This window comes from Capricornis sumatraensis, chromosome 6 (genome assembly GCF_032405125.1).
Source record: "Capricornis sumatraensis isolate serow.1 chromosome 6, serow.2, whole genome shotgun sequence".
NCBI classification, from domain to species: domain Eukaryota; kingdom Metazoa; phylum Chordata; class Mammalia; order Artiodactyla; family Bovidae; genus Capricornis; species Capricornis sumatraensis.
Window position 1 is genome coordinate 57939070 of NC_091074.1, and position 21687 is coordinate 57960756.

Consider the following 21687-nt stretch of genomic DNA (forward strand, 5'->3'; position numbering starts at 1 on the left):
CTTGATCAGGGAACTAGATCCCACATGCTGCAACTAAGAACTCTGATGCCACAATTAAAGATCTTGCATGCTACACCTAAAAATTTTGAATGCCCCAACAATGACCTGGCATAGCCAAATAAATAATGAATGAATAAATATTTTTTAAAAGAAGGTAGATATGGGCATGATATTTAAAAGTATAAGAATCTTTTTTCATATTACATTATAATGACATTAATATAATATTCAAAATTTGAAAAGATACGTGTATACATAATCCAACAACTTAAGTCTATGATTCTATTATTTTTTAGTCTAGATGTCACTTTTGTTGGGTTTCATATGTTAGGGTATGAGATGAAAGGGAAAGTATACAAGGTCTTTTTTAATACCTCCTATATGCTGTCAATGAAAAAAGCAAGACAAAATCTACATGAGGTGGAGAGTTTTGCACATTTACATATAGCAAGGTAAAATAATAATGTGAAAGCTTCTAAGAAAATGAGAATATACTTTTAAAAACAATTCATGAAGGACCAACTTTGGGAATGGTGTACGGAGGACCTTAGTCAGAGTTCTCCTACAAAAAACAATGAAAATACTGGCCAAAACCCTAAAATCATTTCAGAACTCTGGAAAATACCCAACGCTGAAACAGAACAAATTGGATATAGTCTATGAAAAAGAAATTGTTGACCTTAGTAGCACAGCAGTATCTATGATGCTTTAACTTCCTCTTTCTCTAGCATAGTGACACAACAATAACAAAAAATAAAAATAAAAAATTTCTTTCAGCCAACAGAAAGGACTGAATCATTCTGTAATTCTTTAAATGCACCATCCCCAGAAGCATAGTCAATATTGTGCCCAAATTTGAAACTCTGGAAAATATCCCTTCTGAAATGTTATGGCTATTTTATTTAACTCAGAGTTCAGAAAAGGAAGAGGGTAAGGAAATATCCTATCTCAAGGATATTACCAACACAATAAATTTTGCTAGCAATATCACTGGTGTCTAAGATTGTGATTTCAGGCAAACAAACAAAATCTTTGCCAGGAATTTAAAACTAAGCACTGCTGAATAAGATGAGCACAAGGAACTTTGAAAAATTTCCACATATTCCTAGGAATTTAAAGCAGTGTACATTCATAAGTCTATGTGCATGCCCAGGAAACACTTGGAAAAATAGAAAGCCCCACACATCTGTAACATATGTTGAGGTGTTGAGGCCCTGTGTAAGCAGGAAGTGAAAGTTAAAGTGTATGGTAAACTTCCTGAAGCTTAAAGCATACTTTCCCACACAGCTTTTTTTTTTTTTTTTTTTTTTACAGAAAGTGAAAGAAATAAAGGTAGGGTACTTTAGAAAACCTTCTGATCAATCACTGATTCTGAGAATCTGATTTGGAAAACATTTTGACTAGCCACTGACTAAATTGTACTGACCTTGTGTTGATTCTAAGAAGTTAGCTTAAAATTAAAACAACTACTTAAAAAATCCTATTAATAGTAGAACTCAGTGACTGCACAAGATTTGAAGAACTAATGGCCAAAAACTTCTCAAATTTGATAAGAGATGTGAATCTACACTTAAATTTCATGAACTCTAAGAAGAATAAACCTAAAGAGCTTAATACCTAGATGCATCATAGTCAAACTGACAAAATTCAAAGGCAAACAAAAACTTAGGAAAGCAACAAGAATATATCTTATTACATACAAGAAAAGACATGGATGCCAGAAAATAATAGGATAACACCTCAAAGTATAGAAATTAGAAGACTGTCAAGCAAGAATTCTATATCCAGCAAAACTATCCTTCAAAAAAATGAAGGAATGAAGATATTTCAAGAACAGCAAAAACTTAAGAGAATTTGTTGCTAATAGGTTGAAATGTATGGAAACTACATAGAAAATAAAATTCACACAAAGAAATAATGAGCATTCATAAAAGGTACTATCTAGGTAAATATAAAAAAATACAAACTGTAACTTGTTTGTAATTTTTGTATTCTAGCTCATTAAAAAGTGACTACATAAAACAACAATTATAACATTGTATTCATGGACTTATAATATACAAGATATAATTTTCATGACAATAATAATACTAAGAAGGGGAGAGGGAAGGGAAGTGTATTGGGTCAAAGTTTTGTATACAATTGAAATTAAGTTAGTATTGATGAGCTGGACTATTGCAAACTCAGATACTAATTATAACATACATATCAGCCACTGAAGAAATAAATTTAAAAATAATATCACACACACACGGAAATTTAAATGATAAATGAAGAAGTATCTATTTAATACCAAATTCATAATAATCAAGGAATAGATGAGCAAAAACCACATAGAAAATATAGAAAACAAATAGCATGGTGCCTGACATAAGTATTGTCATTGCAGTAATTACCCTGAGCGTAAATGAATTAAACACTGCAAACAAAAGACAGAGATTGACAAAATGAAGGGAAAAAAAGTCAAAACATGATCCAACTACACAAGAGATTCACTGGATGAAAAGACACATTGCTTGAAAGTGAAACAAGAAATGAAAGAATATATACTATTCAAGTAGTAACTGCTGTGGTCTAAATGTTTGTATCCCATCAACCTAAATTCCCTGGTGGCTCAGATGGTAAAGCATCTGCCTACAATGCAGGAAACCTGGATGCAATCCCTGCGTTGGGAAGATACTCTGGAGAAGGAAATGGCAACCCACTCCAACACTCTTTCCTGGAAAACCCCATGGATGGAAGAGCGTGATAGGCCAGAGTCCATGGGGTAACAAACAGTCAGACACTAAACTACTTCACTTTCACCTAAAATTATATTTTAAAATCTTAACTTCAAAGGTGATGGTATTAGTAGGTGAGGCATCTGAGAGGTGTTTTAAGTCATGAAAGTGGAACCTTCACGAATGGGGTCAGCACCTTAAACAAGAGGCTCCAAAGAGATCCTTGGCCCCTTCTTTCATGTGAGGATGCAAAAAGAAGTCTGCAACCTGGAAAAGAGCCCTCACCTGACTATGCTGAAACCCTGATCTCAGATTTCTAGCCTCCAAATCGTGAGAAATAAATTTTCTGTTGCTTATAAGCCGCTCAGTCTGTTATAGCAGTATGAATAAGACAATAACCAAAAGATAGCTAGGGTGGCTAGATTAATTCAGGCAAAACACATTTTAAAACGAAAAAGATTTTTGCAGATAAAAACTCTTCTAAGGGCAAAAGAAATATAACAACTGTGTGTCTACCTAGAAACAACTCTCCAAATTGCATTAAGCTAAAACAGACAGAATTGAGGGAGAACTAGACAATAATAATTGGAGATATCAAAACTACACTTTCCATACAAAAATAAAATTAGCAAATGATCAGCAAGTATAAAAGACTTAAAAAGCATAATAACTAGACCTAACAGACATTTACAGAAATTCTTATCCAACAATAGGAGAATATACATTTTTTACAAGTGTGCATGGAATATTATCCAGCATAAAGATTGTATGCTCTGCCACAAAAAAAAACCTCAATAAATTTAATGATTTGAAATCATAAAAATCTATTTTTATTTTTAAAGATATTTTAATGATCATATGGAAGTTAAATAGAAATCAACAATTATAAAATTTGTATGAAATTATGAAAATTCACAAATATGTGTATATGAAACCATACAGTATCATATAAGCAATCAGTCATGAAATAAATCTCAAGGAAAATAGAAAATATTTTTAGAAGAATGAGAACAAAAACACAAATTTACCAAAACTGATGAAACACAATTAGAGGAGTGATTTAAATGGAAATTTATAGCTTTTACCACTTACAATTTTTTTAAAGAAAGGCTTCATATCAAACCCTCTGATTTAAGAAGCTAGAATAATAAGAGCAAATTGAGTGAAAAAACAAGCAGAAAGTAGTAAATAATAAAGATTAGAGCAGAAATCACTTAAATGGAGAATAGAAAACAATAGAGAAAATCAACAAATCTAAAAATTGCTTATTCAAAAAATAAAACTGACAAAACCTTCAGCTAGACTGCTCAAGAACAGAAGGAAGCAGATGCAAACTATTCAAATAAAAAAAGAATGGGGGCATCATGAAAGGCTTACAGAAATTAAAAAAAAAAACAATTGTAAGAAGTACTATGAATAAATGTAAGCAATGAGTTATCTAACTCAGATAAAAAATTTTTCTAGAAAGACACCTGACAGACCTATAATAAGTAAAGAGATTGAATTAATAATTCAAATATTTCCTAAAAGAAAATTTCAGGACCAATAGCTTTACCAATGAGTTCTAGTAAACATTTAAAGGAAAACTAAACTCTTTAAAATTTCTCAAATCATTATATGAGGTCCATATGACCTGACATCCAAACCAGACAAAGACATCACACTAAAAAAAAAAAAAAAGAAAAAGAAAAAGAAAGAAAGAAGGAAAATCATACATCAATTACAAGGTGAGCAATTTTTTAGGACAGTAGCCCAACATACAAAAATCAATGTATTTTTCTATACTAGCAATAGACAATCCAAAAACAAAATTAAGAACAGAATTCCATGTAAAATAGCATTAACAAAAAAAAATGTTTCATCAAAGAAGTACAAGACTAACACACTGAAAATTACAAACCATTGTTGAAAGAATTATTTTTAACAATTAAAATAAATGAAAGCTATCCTATGCTCATGGGTCAGAAAACATATTGCTTAAGGTGATAATACTCCAATGGATTATCAGATTCAATTAAAAACCTTTTAACATCCCAGCTGGTTTATTTTTGGTGGAAATAGACAACTTGATCCAAAAATTCATATGGGAATTGAAGGGACCAATTGAAGATTGAAGCCAAAAACAATCTTCAAAAATAGTAAAATTGGAGAACTCAGACTTCTTTATTCTAAACTTAATACAAAATTTCAGCAATCAAGATAGCATGGTACTGATGTAAGGACAGACATAGACCAATGGAATAAAATTGAAAGTCCAGAAATAATCATAAATTGATTTTCAACAAGGTGTCAAGACTATCAAATAGGGAAAGAAGAGATTTTTCAAAAACTTGTGGGTCAATTATATATCTTCAAGAAAAAGAATGAATTTGATACTTACCTCACATAGCATAAAGAAAATTAACTCAGATAATTTATCACTAAAATTATAAAATTCTTGGAAGAAAACATACATGTAAATCATTATGAACTTGGGATAGGTAATGGTATCTTAGGACACAAAAACACAAATGACAAGAAAAAAAATAGATGAGTTGGGCTTCTCCAAAATTAAAAACTTTCATGTTTTAAATGACAATATAAAGAAAGCAAAAATACAAACAATAGAATGGGGAAAAAATCTAACAAGGGACTTGCATCCAAAATGTATAATTATTGTAAATTACAAGTCAGTCATAAAATCAAAACTACCTTAATTTTAAAATGGGCTAAAGCGTCAATAGGCATTTCACCAAATAATATAGTCAGATGGCCTATAAGCACATGAAAAGTTGTTTAACATCTTTAGTTAGCAGGGAAGTGGAAATCAAAATCACAGTGAAATACTACTTCACATTGCCTAAATGGTTATAGTAAAAAAAAAAAAAAAACACACACACACAGAAAGTAACAAATATTATGAAGAAATTAGAACTACCACAGCACTGCTAATGGGAATGTAAAATGATGTGATGCCTTGAAAAACATTTCTTCAAAATGTTAAATATAGAGGTATCATGTGACCCCAGTTCTAGTCCTAAGTATGAGTGTGTGCTAAGTCACTTCAGAGGTGTCCAAATCTTTGCAACCCTATGGACTGTAGCCCACCAGGCTCCTCTGTCCATTGAATTCTCCAGGCAAGAATACTGGATTGGGTTGGGGTGACTTCCTCCAGGGGATCTTCCTGACCCAGGGATTGAACCTGAGTCTCTTGTGTCTCCTGCATTGGCAGTTGGGTTCTTTACCACTAGGACCACCTGGGAAGCCTCAGTCCTAAGTATATGACCAAGCAAAATAAAAACATTATTCCACACAAAACTTGCACATGATAGTTCATTGAATTATTTATGATAGCTAAGAAGTAACAGAAACAAAACAAATGCACATCAACTGACAAATGTCTAAACATTAAATGGTACATCCACAGGGTGGAATATTTCACACAACTGATATGTACTACAACAAAGGTGAATCTTGAGAGCACTGTGCTAAGTGAAACAAACCAACAATAAAATACTGCATATTTATGATTCCATTTAAATGAAATATCTAGAATAGGCAAATCTGTAAAGACAGAAAGTGAACTAGTAGTTGACCAGGACTAGGGTATTGCAAGGAAGTGGATTCAGTTCAGTTCAGTTCAGTTTAGTCACTCAGTCGTGTCCGACTCTTTGTGACTCCATGAATTGCAGCACGCCAGGCCTCCCTGTCCATCACCAACTCCCAGAGTTCACTCAGACTCACGTCCATCGAGTCATCTCATACTCTGTCATCCGCTTCTCCTCCTGCCGCCAATCCCTCCCAGCATCAGAGTCTTTTCCAATGAGTCAACTCTTCGCATGAGGTGGCCAAAGTACTGGACTTTCAGCTTCAGCGTCATTCCTTCCAAAGAAATCCCAGGGCTGATCTCCTTCACAGTGGACTGGTTGGATCTCCTTGCAGTCCAAGGGACTCAAGAGTCTTCTTCAACACCACAGTTTAAAAGCATCAATCCGTCGGCGCTCAGCCTTCTTCACAGTCCAACTCTCACATACATACATGACCACTGGAAAAACCATAGCCTTGACTAGACGGACCTTAGTCGGCAAAGTAATGTCTCTGCTTTTGAATATACTATCTAGGTTGGTCATAACTTTTCTTCCAAGGAGTAAGCGTCTGTTAATTTCATGGCTGCAGTCACCATCTGCAGTGATTTTGGAGCCCCCAAAAATAAAGTCTGACACTGCTTCCACTGTTTCCCCATCAATTTCCCATGAAGTGATGAGACCGGATGCCATGATCTTCGTTTTCTGAATGTTGAGCTTTAAGCCAACTTTTTCACTCTCCTCTTTCACTTTCATCAAGAGGCTTTTGAGTTCCTCTTCACTTTCTGCCATAAGGTGTCATCTGCATATCTGAGGTTATAGATATTTCTCCAGGCAATCTTGATTCCAGCTTGTGTTTCTTCCAGTCCAGCGTTTCTCATGATGTACTCTACATATAAGTTAAATAAGCAGGGTGAAATAAAAATAATAAATAAATAAGCAGGGTGACAATGTTGGTAGTGACTGCTAAAAGACACAAGGTTTCTTTCTGTAATAATGAAGATGTTCAAAACTTAGATGTAGTGATTTTTGTCTAAAACTATGACAATGCTAAACCTATGAAACAATACCCTTTGAATGGTGCATTTTGTGATACATGAATTGCATTTCAATGAAGGGATAAAAAATTCATGGACAGAAATTTAATCCTCCATATTGTGTTTGAAAGCAGTGTACTTAATCTTGACTAAATATAATAAAAATATAATAACACTAACAATAAAAAAATAGCTGCCCTTTACTGACTGCTTGTTACAATGACTATGTGACTATCAGACAGTGATTTTGGTATATGAAGTCTGATTTTTAAGACAGCCTTGCAGAATGGATAATATTAATCAACATATTAGAGATGAGCAAATAGAATGTCATATAGATTAAGTCAGGAGGTCACAGTTAATTACTTGATAAAATGGTAGAGCCAAGATATAAAATCAGTATAAGACCCAACCATCTGGCCTTGACAAATATCTAGAGCAACATTTCATAAAATGCATTTGCAGTATTGTTGTTGTTTAGTCACTAAGATGTATCCGACTTTTTCTAACCTCATCAACTGCAGCACAGAGAGCCACAAAACATTCAAGATTTTGTGTTTTAAAAGGATTCATGGTTAAGACTGAAAAACACATAAAAACAAATGTAGCATTTTGTATTGAGAGTCTATAATAAAGAGATTAAGCTAATTCATTCTCTATAGATGAGCAAATGAGCCAATATTAAGACAAACAATTTTCTTAGCATTCTTAATCGATGGAAGCACAAAAACTGCTTTCAAATAGATGGTTTATTCCATTGTATCAGATTTATACCAAAGACAAGGGCTTAGTTAGATTTGTAGACCTTTACGTTTATGGACAATTAGCAACTTGATCACCACTCTCTGCAAAATGAGTTATTTCACCTCTTACCACACATTAATACATTATCATATGCTGGCTTAACCAATGTCAAGCAGATGAGATAAACTTTTTCCTGAATACCTTGTCAGGCATACAAGAATATAGGCAATCTCTAGGATTCTGATTTCATCAGTTAAGGAGAAATTTTCATAACAGAGGCTGGAAAAGGCCTGGAATTGAGATCCTCTCTTGTTTACATAGGAGAAGGCAATGGCACTCCACTCCAGTACTCTTGCCTGGAAAATCCCATGGACGGAGGACCCTGAAAGGCTGCAGTCCATGGGGTCGCTGAGGGTCGGACACAACTGAGCGACTTCACTTTCACTTTTCACTTTCATGCATTGGAGAAGGAAATGGCAACCCACTCCAGGGTTCTTGCCTGGAGAATCCCAGGGACAGGGGAGCCTGGTGGGCTGCCGTCTCTGGGGTCGCTCAGAGTCAGACCCGACTGTAGTGACTTAGCAGCAGCTTGTTTACATAAAAATTGAGGCTGTATATTTCACATGCACTCATATGCCCCGTGAAATGTGCTAAGCATTGTCACTTTTCTTTTTCAAAATAAATGAATAAAACATTTAAAACTTTAACTGTAAATCCAACAAAATACCTACCATTCTTTATTCTACTATTCCTTACTCATCACAGCTATATTTATCTTTGAAGCCCAGTCTGGCCAGTAATCACCTACTTAATAACCATGCATAGTTTTCCTATAGTCTGCAAAACAAAATCCAAATCAAATCCCGTAGCCTGTCATTTATGATTTTTCCCAACAGATGGCCTCAGGCTTATTCACTATTCACACATAATTTCCAGAAAGCATCACAACTTGCTATTCTTACAAATAAGATCCATACTTCGTAATTGCTGGGTCTTTGCTCATTTTCTTCCTATGTTCAAAGTTCTTTCTTTTCCCCACTGCTTAGCAAAAGTCTATCCATTTTTCATCTCAAAGGCAACTTCCATGACAAATTTTTTCTCAGTTCCCAAATCAGAAATAAGTTGCACTTTTTCTGAATTCTTTGGAAAAAATTTTATAAAACTTATCTGATATATTTACAAACATCATCTTATTTATACTTTGCTAAAATCCAAGAGGAAGTAATTTACATCCAGGCCTTCAGTATGCTGCTACTGAAGAAACTGATGGTTATGAAATAGACTCAGGTTAAGCATATACTAAAGACCAGAAATTGGGTTCAAAATAATTTAGCTATATCCAAAGTGTGAGCTTTGTGTTAATGATAGTAGGTGACTTTTTTTTTCTGTCATGCAAACTGTATTTTAGGAACTGTACTCTTTACTTTAAAAACAGTTCTTTCTTTCTTGAAGCTCTTTACTTTCCGGCTCTGGGACCTAATTTTCCTCCCATATCATGTATATTCTTTTTCAGTTTCTTTTTCAAATTATATATATATATATATATATATATATATATATATATATATATATTAACTTCATCTCAATCCCTAATTCTTGTAATGTCTCAACCTTGGACTCTTTTATCTTTTTTATTTATACTCATTGTGATAGTTTTAAATACTATCTATGTACTTGTGACTCCAAGATTTACATATCTAACTCCAATCTCTCTGCTGAGCTATGGACTAAAATATTCGACCACCTGCTCAGAACCTCCATTTGGATGTCTAATTTAAAATTAAAATATTCAAAGGAGATCCTCTCTTTGCCTCTCTTATCAAAGTACATTCCTATACCTTCTTTCTTCCCATGTTACTAAATAGAATGCAATTTATCCAGTACTTCAGATGGAAAACTTTGACTCCTGTTTCACATTTACCATCAGTAAGTTCTGTTTGTGACCATCACACTGTGTCGCCATTTCTTACCATTTGTTTTCTTACTGTTTTTATCAAAGCCACGAAAATATCTTACCTAGAACTCATCAAGATTTTGTAATGAGGTCGTCTTCTTTCAATCCTGTGTCAGTACTGAAAAGCTTCCATCTTCCACTCACCACCATTCTCTAACTCTCTAACTTGATCTGAACAGACTGACTCATCAGGCTCCTTGTACTCTAGGTTGCATTTGGTTTTGGCCAGTGGTGAATGGGTGAGTGAGGCATCAGCAAGAGTGAGAAACAACATGCAGATTGCCCTCAGGTTTATTTGAATTTAAGGTCTCAGTTTGTATCAGACACGCCTCTTCACACAGCTCTTTCTTTCCCCATTTCACTAACTCCATTCTTCTGTGCTTTTGGGCGCAGTAGTGGTAAAACCTCCCAAGTATTGGTCTTTTTTTTATTGCACTGCTGCTGCTGCTGCTAAGTCGCTTCAGTCGTGTCCGACTCTGTGAGACCTCATAGACGGCAGCCCACCAGGCTTCCCCATCCCTGGGATTCTCCAGGCAAGAACACTGGAGTGGGTTGCCATTTCCTTCTCCAATGCATGAAAGTGAAAAGTGAAAGGTAAGTCGCTGTCATGTCCAACTCTTCGTGACCCTGTGGACTGCAGCCCACCAGGCTCCTCCTTCCATGGGATTTTCCAGGCAAGAGTACTGGAGGGGGGTGCCATCGCCTTCTCATATAGTTTGCTAATCTGTTGCTTTTTAATAAACAGTCTTTTTATTAAGCTCTCCATACAGTAGTCAAATTGAGGGTGACATTTTGATCTCCTCTGAATTCCAGGTGACACACACTACCTATAGCTTGCACTATATATATCAGCTATAATTATCTTAAAGTGAAATCATGAAATTGTTTCTTCTTAAAGCTCTCCTGTGATTTTTTTAGTACATTTAGAGTAAGATCCAAATCCCTAATCATGACTCTCATACAAGAATAAGCTGGCTCTGGTCACGACTCCAGGTTCATCTTTCACTCTCCCTGCTTTCATTCATTTCATTCCTGCTGTTTTGACTCGCCATTTTGTTCCTCAAGCAAGAATATACCACACTAAACCTGTTTCTATCTCAGTCATTGCATCTTATTAGTTCTTCCTGAAATATTCCTCATACACAGGTGACCATTGCTTTGTTTCTTCATTTTATTTAGGTATCATTTAGACAGGTCTCCTTAATTTCTCTTTCAAAAACAGTCCCCCGTTTGTATTTAATATCTAGTTGTTTGTCTGATTTTAGTTTTCTCTTAGAATTTATCTCCACCCAAAACTGTATTTTACAGTTATTTGTTTATTTGAGAATTTTCCATTTCATTCGCTAAAAGTTTCACAATGTCAAGAACTTTATGTTTCGTGAAAGTGAAAGTGATAATCATTCAGTCATGTCTAAATCTTTGAGACACATAGACTGTAGCTGCAAGCTTCTCAGTCCATAGAATTCTCTGGGCAAGAATAATGGAGTGAGTCAATCAGTCAGTTCAGTCACTGAGTTGTGTCCGACTCTTTGCGACTCCATGGACTGCAGCACACAAGGTTTCCCTGTCCATCACCAACACCCAAAGCCTGCTCAAACTCATGTCCATCTCATCAATAATGCCATCTAACCATCTCATTCTCTGTCATCCCCTTCTCCTCCTGCCTTCAATCTTTCCCAGCATCAGGGTTTTTTCCAATGAGTCAGTTCTTCACATCAGGTGGCCAAAGTATTGGAGTTTCAGCTTCAACATCAGTTCCTTCCAAAGAATATTCAGGAATGATTTACTTTAGGATGGACTGGTTGGATCTATTTGCAGTCCAAGGGACTCTCAAGAGTCTTCTCCAACACCATAGTTCAAAAGCATCAATTCTTTCGTGCTCAGCTTTCTTTATAGTCCAACTCTCACATCCATACATGACTATTGGAAAAAACATAGCTTTGACTAGATGGACCTTTTTTGGCAAAGTAATATCTCTGCTTTTTAATATGCTGTCTAGGTTGGTCATAGCTTTTCTTCCAAGGAGCAAGCATCTTTTAATTTCATTGTTGCAGTCACCATCTGCTATGATTTTGGAGCCCCCCCAAATAAAAGTCTCTCATTGTTTCCATTGTTTCCCTATCTATTTGCCATGAAGTGATGGAGTGTGTAGCCATTCCCTTTTCCAAGGGAATTTTCTGACCCAGGGATCAAACCTGGGTCTACTGCACTGCAGGCAGATTCTTTAGCTTCTGAGCCACCCAAGGACTATATATTAACACACCCTTTTTATTTCCTTTAAACCCTGCTTGAGCATGGCTATCTCTCAATTGATTTATGGTCACTGATAATGGAAGGTTTTTTTCAGCAATGTGGAAGCAGTATGCAGACTGGCTTTTGGGAAGACAGCTATTAATAGTTAGAAATGTATCTTAGTACTAGGTATGTATTTCCACATAGTCTCAGACAACATAAATTGATAAATTAAAAGATATTTTAATAAAGGGTTAGAATTATTACAGTCAAGTGCTATGGATTTACATACATTTACTTACAACTATTTATCTAGTTTGCAGATTATCCAGGTTTTGCCTGCTACTTGTCTTTTGGAAGATCTGCTTTTTGGCTCATTAATAAATTTACCAGAGTTTGTGTAGGAAAGGAAAGTATCATAAATTCACTGCAATCACTTTAAAATTTTCATTAGTAGCTCTGATACTAGCAAGTAACAGCATTTTAGAAATAAAAGTGATATGTAATTTATGTAATATTATGATTACTCTTGAATTCAGCCTCACAACTATTTTTCAAATCTATACTGAATATATATCTGTTTATAATTTGAGAATTTTTTTTTAAATGTGGCTATCAAACCCACTCTGTATTATTTGGCTAAGTAGTGAGAGAGCACACATGAAGCAAGTAGATATCTAGTTCAAGATAAGATGCTATGCAAGCCCACAGGATATAGTGGATCAGATTTGCTCAGGAACTCCAAAAACACCTCATATGTTCTTCAAGAATAACTTTAATTTGGTTTAACCAACTATTTACAACAATAGCATGTGGCATTTATAGCTAGAGCAATTGATATTTTGTAATGCTTTGCATAATTTTGAATTTGGTGATTTCAATACTAGTCTAGTTTCTAGGTACATTTTGTTTTCCTGAAAAATAAAAAAAAAAAAATAGGTGCTAGTCTTCTTGTCACAATAATGTAAAACTACTTAGAACATGGTAGGTCCATGAAATGAAGATACTATCTAATCACAAAAACTTTAGGATAAAAAATATCATTAGGAAATTAAGGAATTTAGGAACAGTTCTTTCAGGTTAAGAACAGACTAGGACTCCCAAAACTAACTTTCAACATCAAAAAAAAAAAAAAAAAAGAAAAAAAATTATTTCTTAACGGCACATAAGGCTTTCATATAGCTATTTCATGTAATTATACATACTTAATGTTCATCTTAATATAAAAGATTCTCTAAAACAATTTAAAACCTTATTGTTTTCAGTTGGAAAATTGCTATTAACAATTCTACCAAGGGGCAGAGTTTCTCTTTTGTACAATGTCTATTATGTTTGAGGTTGTTAGTCGTTAAGTCACGTCCGACTCTTTGTGACCCCATGGACTGCAGCATGCCAGACTTCTCTGTCCATTATCTCCAGGAATTTGCTCAAACTCATGTTCATTGAGTTGGTGATGCCATCCAAGCATCTCATCCTTGTTGCCCCCTTCTCCTCTTGCCCTCAGTCTTTCCCAGCATGATGGTCTTTTCCAATCAGTCAGCTCTTCATATCAAGTGGCCAAAGTATTGGAGCTTCAGCGTTAGCATCAGTCTTTCCAGTGAATGCTTGGGTTTAATTTCCTTTAGGACTGACTGGTTTGATCTCCTTGCTGGACAAGGGACTTTAAAAAATATCGTTGTTGTGAAATATTTAGTGGACATTAAACTTAAAGAAATTCTGTAAGACTTAAGTCAAATAAACAAAGAATAAAGTCAAGTTTAAATTCAATATCATCAATATCAATAAGCACAAATTAGGAAATTTTAGTTGATACAGGTTAGAATCTACACTGAAAATATTTATACAGCAACTAGGAGAGTGTTTAAAAAAACACAGGAAATAAAATCAGAAACAATTTTTAAATATTTATTTTTTATTTTAGGAAAGCTCAGAAGTTGCATAAATATTAGCCTCCCTGTATACCTCACACTTCTCTATCATTGAAATTACCATTATATTTATCATAACTATTGAACCATTATTATTAACTACGCTTGATATTTCATTCAAATTGCTTTAGTTTTTGCCTCCCGTGCTTTCTCTGTTCCGTGGCTGCATCCAGGACATCACATTGCATTTAGTTTCCTCAGGCTTCTCTAGATTATGAGTTTCTTAGATTTTCCTTTTTTATTTGATTTTTTTTGAGAGTTTTGAGGAGTAGTCATCAGGCATGCCATGGAATGTCCTTCAATTTGGGCTTGTTTTATGTGTTTCTCGTGGTTCCATTGTTTATGGATTTGATAAGAAAGACCACAGATGTAAACTGCCATTTTCATCACATCATATCACGGGTACATGTTATTAGCATGACTTTATCCCCGATGATTTTAATCTTTTTCTCCTGGCAGATGTAGTATGTGTTAGTGTTTTGTTTTGTTTCTTTCAAAACTTTTGAAAGTTTTCTTCTTTCTTTCCATAATATACTCATTAGTAGACGTTACTAAAGCTAACTCTTGAATAACATGGGGACAAGAGCTGCTGGTCCTTAGTATAGTCAGAAATCTGTCTATAACTTACAGTCAGCCCTCTGTATTTGTGGCTCTTCCATATTAGTAGTTCCTCATTATCTGAGGTTCTGCATCCAAGAATTCAACCAACTTCAGATCATGTAGTATCACAGTATTTATTATTGAAAAAAATCCACATATAATTGGAACTGTGCCGTTCACACCCGTATTGATCTGGCTCACGCATAAGGAGTGAGACTTTATCCTCCACCTCCTTGAGGGGACATTAACTACCTAATTTAGTTGTAATTCTTCTGCATGGGGGATTGGTCTGCTCTCATTGTATCTTTTTATGTACTCATTTATTTATATCAGTCTGGCACATGGGTATTTATTTTATACTTTGAACTAAAATCCAAAGCTACCATATTTATTTTATTGCTCAAATTGTTCCAGTTGAAAACCATTGAGAGTTTTTTTCAGTTGGTTCCTGTGACCCTTTGACACATTCCCACTATTATTTATTTGTTTTCTGAGTACTGTTTTATATTTTTGCATGACAAAACACCAAATAACTCATCTTGCATCTTCCATGCCTCCATATTCCCTTTGTTCAACTGGGAAAAGTTTTCAGAATCATCTCCTTGTGAATCCTTTTCCCCTAGAGATTAGGAATTCATTAAGATGCTGGATGGGTTTCAGGATGACTGTTATCCCTATTGCCCAACTAGCACCACGAAGAATCATTCTCATATTCTCATTAGCAGAAATTGGTGGGTTCCTGGAGTGAAAGTATGAATAACTGTGGGGGCCCTCTTTTGACTGTAAATCCCTAAGAGTTCTTCACTTTCAAGCTAAACTGCACTAGCCTCCAGCAGTTCCTCAAGACTACCATTTAGATGTCCCCACCAGATTAAGGATTCTTGTATGTTCTTCTACAGGTAAGCACATCTCTGGAGCTCAGTCTTTCTGGATGTGACTGTTTCTCTACATTTGGGGGTTTCAGCTTGCCTTGTGACCTTTGTTCTGTGATGGGTCAAAAAACGATTGATTTTTAATTCGAGTTTTTTTTTTATTATTATTATAAGAATGGAGTTAAGAATTCCAATCTAGTGAAGCTGAAACTCAAAGTCTTTAGAAATAGATACTTACAACTCATACCATGACAGATTAAACTGACAAAATGTAAATTTCCATAAATAATGAAATTAGTAATGTTATACTAATAGTCATGCTTTGAAATATATTTTCTGAAAATTTAGGAAAATTTTAGTTTCAAATATTTATCAAATATTTACAAAACTGATCATTTGCAAATATGAGACAAGTAAAACTTAAAAACTTCAAAGCTAAAAAAGATATATGTTATATTTATAGTTATATAAAATAAACTAAATAAATATAAATAAATAAATTAAATTAAATAAATAAAAAAGTATTGTCCAATATTTTGGCTACCTAATGTGAAGTACTGACTCATTGGAAAAGACCTGATGCTGGGTAAGATTGAGGGCAAGAGGAAAAGATGGCATCAGAGGATGAGATGGTTGGATGGCATCACTGACTCAATGGACATGTGCTTGAGCAATCTCTGGGAGACAGTGAAGTACAGGGAAGCCTGGTGTGCTTGCAATTCATGGGGTCACAAAAAGTCACCATCGACTTAGCAACTCAACCACAACAATATTGTCGGGAGCCAGCACGGGAGATCCCACCCATGACAAGGTCATGTGGAGAGGCCTGATGGGCAAGGCGAGTCAGGCTTCAGGGGTTCCCCCTGGGTTTTCCTGAACATCTACCCGCCAAAACCAGAGTCTGCCTGCCTTATTGTACTGTGCTTTCCACTCTTCTGCCTCTAAAAGGAATTAACTTAGGGCTCCAGTGAACAGTCTCCTGCATATGAAAAGAATGTCTCAGCTTAAACCCCTTTGATGGCTTTCTAACTTATCTGATCGGTCTGCCCAACTTTACAATTTGTGGATTGTTTACAGCCCCCAACCGTGAGAGGCACGAAGCTTAAAACATCTTAAAGATATAGAGCCTTTTGGAGCTAAGAATTAGTTTGGTGAAGAGTTTGTTGAGTTAATGTTTGCCGCCAGGCCTCCATATCCTTTATCTTTTAGGCACCTGGGAGGATATTAATCAATGTAAATGGGATGCAGAAATAGGAATATAGTAGTTTTGATGTTAGCAACACTAGACTTTTGACTTAATTACTTTTCTCTTTGTTATAAATCACTGTACTACTTTCATTGGTATAAATTGTTGTATCCTTGCTATGTAAGAATGTAACTTTACTTAATGCTTTCTGAGAGTGGCACCAGACTTTGGGAAGAACAACACTTTTAAGACAATTAAGTCTTCTGGTTGACAAACCCCTATCAGAAAAGGGCCATAAAATGTTAATTGGCCTTCTGGCCAGAAGATGATGTAAATCACCTAAGACTTGTGTATACAACTAGGTATGCAGAGAGAAAGCCTGGTCTCGATAAGAGTCAGGGCTGCTGACGCTGCATAATGTTGTATTATCCATTGATCTCTATGTAAAATCTAGAGTATACAAGGCGTTTCCGGACAATAGAGGAGAGGCCAGTCACTGGAAAGTCTGGTTTCCCCCGTGTCTTTTCTTACTCTGTTTTCTGGCTGAATTCCCATCTGGAGTGGGGAGGCTCACCACATATACTTGCTTGCCCTGGCTTCTAAGATCCATGAGAGAGGGAGCCCAAGGCAGGGCACTCTTCACTATTCAAATGGACACTGGTGGCCTAACGTAGATGGTGCAAATCTCTTGTCCTGAGATTTTATTAATTCTCCATGTAAACCAAGTTATTCAGCCTCTTTTCCCCACTAAGTTTCCTACTACACTATTCTTTCCTAATCTTTCTTTTATATTTCTAAATAAAGAAGTTTTTCCTCGCCACACCATCCCCGCTTCAAATTACCCTGGATCCACCAGGGCTGGACTCCAGCACAAAATGTATAGTAATATTATTTAACTAGATCTTAATAGCAAAAGGAGAAAATAATAAATTAGTGCAGTATATTTATAAACAAACATTTTCATAAAACTTGAAACTATTTGTTAATTTCATGATACCTAGCACTAATTTTATTCATTTTACAACAATAATTTTCCACAAAATGTTAATATTTGTAGAGTAATATATAGTTACAAAAATTATTCTAACAAAAGAGTATATCTGTTACTTTAATTTTTAAAATAAACATGATTTAAACTTTCCAATTAAAAATAATTTGTAAGTTTTGACACAATTAAAACTTCTCATTTACAAATTTGGAATTCAAGCCAAGTAGTTACCAATCACTGGATCCTGAAATATTTGCACCCAACATTAAAGACAGAGCATAGTAACACTTGCACAGTTAGTACAACTGTATGTGTGTGCATGCTAAATCACTTCAGTTGGGTCCAACTCTTTGCGGCCCTATGGACTAAAGCCCACCAGGCTCCTCTGTCCATGGGATTCTCCAGGCAAAAATACTGGAGTGGGTTGCCATGCCCTCTTCCAGGGGATCAAATCTGTGTCTCTTAAGACTCCTGCATTGGCAAGTGGTTTCTTTACCAGTAGCACTGCTAGGGAAGCCCTAATACAACTATAAATTTCCCTAGCTATCTAGCAGTGTTTTAAAATGGAAACAGCTTATAATTCCTTTAAGATCACGGTCATCCCTTGCAACTCTGAAGTGAGAAAATCCAAATTCCTTGTAGGAAGACTTCAATTGTTACAGAAACCATCAGGATGGGCAGCAAGGTTTCCATCCATTTTTGTATTTTACCATTTTCCTTTCTGTTTTGTAGGAGATAAATGCTTTAAAAAAGTAAGTAGTTGAATTTCATTCTGAAAAATTAATTCTTTAAAACAGATTATTTTTACTCCTTTGTTTTTTTCACTTTCTGTGCTTTTCTGGGGGAAATGGATATGTATAAATATTTTCAACCAGGGTGTTTTGGTTTTACCCAGTTTGTGGATTTTATAATTGATATTTTAATGCTGAGTTTATGCTCTGAGGCAATTTCATGAAGAGTACAATTTCTGAAAATAAACTGAATCAATAGGTTATAAGTTGTAATTTTTAATTTTTTGTGGTAAATGTTCCTTGCAGCTTCAGGCCTCGCATCTTGAAAGACTTCATATTAGAATATGAAGCAACAGAGTAAAGGTGAAATGAGAATTAGAAAGATTCAAAACCTATCAGTTTATAAATGAGTGAAATATGAGTTAAGAATAATACACTGCTTGTGTTGAATGAGTATCTAAACATCAGCATTTGTGGCCTCAAAAATAAATCAATTACTTTAAATAAAGCCTTTCTTTTCAAAAGGAGCTGAAGGGAATAAAAAGAATCTTTCACTCATTGAGAAGGAAATGAGTCCATTGGGGAACTTTGCATGGGGGCTTGATGGGTATAAGAGACAATCAGAGCCCAAAGTGGCTGGCTTCTTAAACTTTTTAAAAATATTTCCTTTTGCTTTTTTTTTAAATTTATGTTAAAGCTTTCAAGTTTTAATCATTACCATATGGGATTTAGAACAAAATTGTTAAGAAATTTTTGTTCACAATACTCATAAGTAGTCTGATTTAAATTAGAGCAGAGAATGAGAGATGATGGGGTGTTCATGAATTTGCTTTTAAAGACAAATGCTTAATAGAAGGACACATTTAATATTGTATGTGAAATCAATTGTTACTGACAAGAAATGCTAGACATTTCAAGTTCAAATGGACAATGTTAGCATTTGGATTCAGTTATCATCCATGGATTTATCTTTTTTTAATGTTATTAGGCAATTAACAACATATCAGGGAAGATATTTCCTTAAGTGTCCCATCTTTGTCCATATAGTCAAAGGTTCATCTAGTCAAAGCTATGGTTTTTCCAGTAGTCACATATGGATGTGAGAGTTGGACCATAGAGAAAGATGAACGCAGAAGAACTGATGCTTTTGAACCGTGGTGTTGGAGAAGCCTCTTGAGAGTCCCTTGGACTGCAAGGAGATCAAACCAGTTAATCCTAAAAGGAATCAGTCCTGAATATTTATTGGAAGGACTGATGCTGAAGCTTCAATACTTTGGCCAACTGATGCAAAAAACTGACTCATTGGAAAAGACCCTGATACTGGGAAAGATTGAAGGCAGGAGGAGAATGGGATGACAGAGGATGAGATGGTTGGATGGCATCACTAATTCGAAAGACATGAGTTTGAGCAAGCCCTGGGAGTTGGTGATGGACAGGGAAGACTGGCGTGCTGTAGTGCATGGGATCGCAAAGAGTCAGACATTACTGAGCAACAGAACTGAACCATCTTTGTAAAGGAGCTTCTAAAAAGCTTTGTGTAAATAATGTGATATTGTTCTCACATAATACTTAATATAATTTTTTTTAAGGAAAGGTAAAGGGTCTTGGGCTTTCCCAGGTAGTACCTTTGGTAAAGAATCCACCTATCCAGTGCAAGAGCTGTAAGAGACTGGGGTTCAATTCCTCGGTCGGGAAGATCCCCTGGAGAAGGAAATGGCAACCCATTCAAGTATTATTACTTGGAAAATCTCATGGACAGAGGAGCCTAGGGGCCAACAGTCTAAGGGACTGCAAAGAGCCAGACATGATGGAGCATCCAGGCACCCATGCTAAAGGACCTTAACAAGCAAACACCACACACACATTTTCTTGCCCTGTACATTGAAAATACACAGAAATTGTGAGATTTCAGAAGCAAAGACCCATTTAACTCTCAATACAAAAGCCATTTCTCTCTATATAGAGGTCAGATGTCATGGGGAAAATGGAGAATTTCATAGATAAGACGAGGAAAGTTCAGAGTGAATGTGAAACACTCATGGAAAAAAAAAAAAGTCTCTTTTAAGTAAGAATGCCAGGTAACAAAAACAAAGAGAATAGTGAGAACTACCTCCCTGGCTAATGATGCAGACTTGACCAACAATGAGTGTGAAAGCCATTGGGTGAATGGTTATCAGAGAAGGACTGAATCAGAAAATATGTTTTTAAAATAGGGTGGTCTGACTGTCCATATCTTAGTCAAGTGGTTAAAGTTAGCACTGCCATGGAGAGATGGCCTCACTTGATATCCCTCCCAAGAGCACATCATAACCTTTGTGGGGTGGAATGGCTTTCATTAAATTTCACCTGAGTTTTATCCTAAAAAAGTGGTCAGAAGAATTTGGACTACAGGATGATCTGCAGGACAGTTTGACTAGACCATTCAAATAAGTGTGGAGCTTTCCTGATGGCTCAGTTGTTAAGAATCCACCTGACAGTGGAGGAGCTGCTGGAGACTTGGGTTCAAACCTTGGGTCAGGAAGATCTGCTGGAGAAGGAAATGGCAACCCCCTCCAGAATTCTTGCCTGGAGAATCCCATGGACAGAGAAGCCTGGTAAGTTATAGTCCATGGGGTCACAAAGTGTCAGCCAAAACTAAGCATGTAAATACAATGAAGAGATGAAGGAGGTGACAAGACAGATAGCAGCCAAATGTACTATGTAAACCTTGCCTGGTACCTAATTTGAAACAACCGCTCCCTATAAAGGACATCTTGGGAACAACTGAGGACATTTGAGAATGATCATTTGGTCAGTGCCATTAAATTAGTGTTGGTTTTCTTAGGTAGTACTGATATGGTTTTGTAGGAGAATGACCTTGCTTTAAGAAGATAAGGTTTTTAAATGTGAAGAGTTATAATGCCTCAGCCTACTACTGCCTTTTGGCAGAGAGATGAGGGGGGAAAAAGGAAGGAAAGGGAATGAGGATGGGAGGAAGAAAAAAGAGAGAAAGAAAGAAAACTAAAGAGCAAGAAAGAAAGAGGGAGATAAAGTAAAGGGAAAGAAAGAGAAAGACCAAAAGATGGGAGTAACTGTGACAAGGTTTTATGAACTGATAAAACTGTTTAAGAAGTATTTTATTGTGTTATTTAT